This window comes from Hypanus sabinus, unplaced genomic scaffold (genome assembly GCF_030144855.1).
Source record: "Hypanus sabinus isolate sHypSab1 unplaced genomic scaffold, sHypSab1.hap1 scaffold_47, whole genome shotgun sequence".
In the NCBI taxonomy this organism is placed as follows: domain Eukaryota; kingdom Metazoa; phylum Chordata; class Chondrichthyes; order Myliobatiformes; family Dasyatidae; genus Hypanus; species Hypanus sabinus.
The window spans coordinates 833,161-835,000 of record NW_026781341.1 but is presented as its reverse complement, the minus strand read 5'-3'; positions in this window follow the sequence as shown (position 1 = coordinate 835,000).

Here is a 1,840-nt window from a genome sequence, read left to right as displayed (position 1 = left end):
AAGTTTGTGCATAGGAACACTTTGAATCCAGTGACCACGATGTCCATAATGTCCACGTAAATATACAAAAGTTTAGGCCTGACCCGTGGGTTGAGATTCTGAATTGGAGAAAGCACAATTTTGATGGTGTCAGAATGGATCTGGCAAGTGTGGATTGAGACAGGCTGCTGCTTTGTGGCAAACGTGTACTTGGAAGGTGTGATGCCGTCAAAAGCGGAATGTTGAGACTGCCAGCATGCAAGTGCCACGCAGAATTAAAGGTAAGAATAACAAGACTTTAATGTTGATATGCAAGAGTTATTGAGGCGCCGGTTAAAAGAAGAAAGGAAGTGCATGGCAGATAGTGGCCCTTATGCAGTATAACAAATACGCGCAAGAGAACGATCAAGGGAGAAATCCGGGAGGCTAAAAGAAGGCACGAAGTTCCTCTTATAGAGAAGCTGAAGGGAATTACTGAAGATTCCACAAACATGATCCTAGCAAATCGATTGCAAGAGATAAAACTGGATCACTGGAAGACCAGAATGACAATCTGATGTAGTCTGATGTAGCAGTATTTCAGTGGAGTAAGGGATATTTCAGTGTTATGAGGAAGGAGCTGGCCAAAGTAAATCGTGACAGGGATGTCAGCAGAATGGCAAAACGTGCGTTTCTGGAGAAAAGGGAGGAAGGTGCAGGATATGTGTATGCCAACAATGAAGCAATACTCAAATGGCAAACCAAAACAACCGTGGCTAAGAAGGGAAGTCAAAGCTATTGTAAAAGCAAAAGAAAGGGCATAGAAGAAAGCAAAAATTAGCAGGAAGATAGAGGATTGGGAGGTTTTTAAAAACCCTACAGAGAGCAATGAAAAACATCTTTAGAAGGGAGAAAATATGAAAGCAAGCTAGCACATATCAAAGTAGATAGTAAAAGTTATTTTTTCAAGTATGTTAAAAATAAAAGAGAAATGATAATGTAGTTGGTGACACAGGACACGATAATCCTGCCTGACGGACTCGTTGGAATTCTCTGAGGAGATGACAAGTAGGATAGATAAAGGGGATGCTGTGGATGTTGTATATTTGAACATTTAGAAGACCTTTGACAAGGTGCCACACATGAGGCTGCTTATCAAGTTCGGCATGGCATTACAGGAAAGTTACTAAGATGGTTAGAGCCATGGCTGATTGGTAGGAGGCAGTGACTGGGAACAAAAGGGTCCTTTTCTGGTTGGCTGCCAGTGACTAGTGGTGTTCCGCAGTCGTCAGTTTTGGGAGCATTTCTTTTTTCTGCTGTACATTAATGATTTAGATGGTAGATTAGATGGTTGGTCGCCAAGTTTGCAGATGATACGAAGACTGGTGGAGAGGCAGGTAGATTTCAGGAAACAGGCCAGATGCAGAAGGACATAGACACATTAGGAGAATGGGAAAGAAAGTGGGAAATGTTCGAAAATGCATCGTCATGCACTATAGTAGTAGAAATAAATGTGCGTACTATTTTTATAACGTGGAGAAAATCCAGGAAACTGAAATGAAGCTGGACTTGGGGGTCCTTGTGCAGAACACCCAGAAGTTCAACTTAAAGGTTGAGTCGGTGGTGAGGAGGACCAATGCCATGTTAGCATTCATTTCAAGAGGTCTAGAATACAAGAGCAAAGACGTGATGCTGAGGCTTTACAAGACCCGGGTGAGGCCTCACCTTGAATATTGTGAACAGTTTTGGTCCCTCAGCTTAGAAAGGATGTGCTGATATTGGAAAGTGTACAGAGGAGGTTCACACGGATGATTCCAGGAAAGAAAGGTTTAGCACACGAGGAAGGTTTGATGGCTGGAATTCAGAATCATGGGGGGTGGGG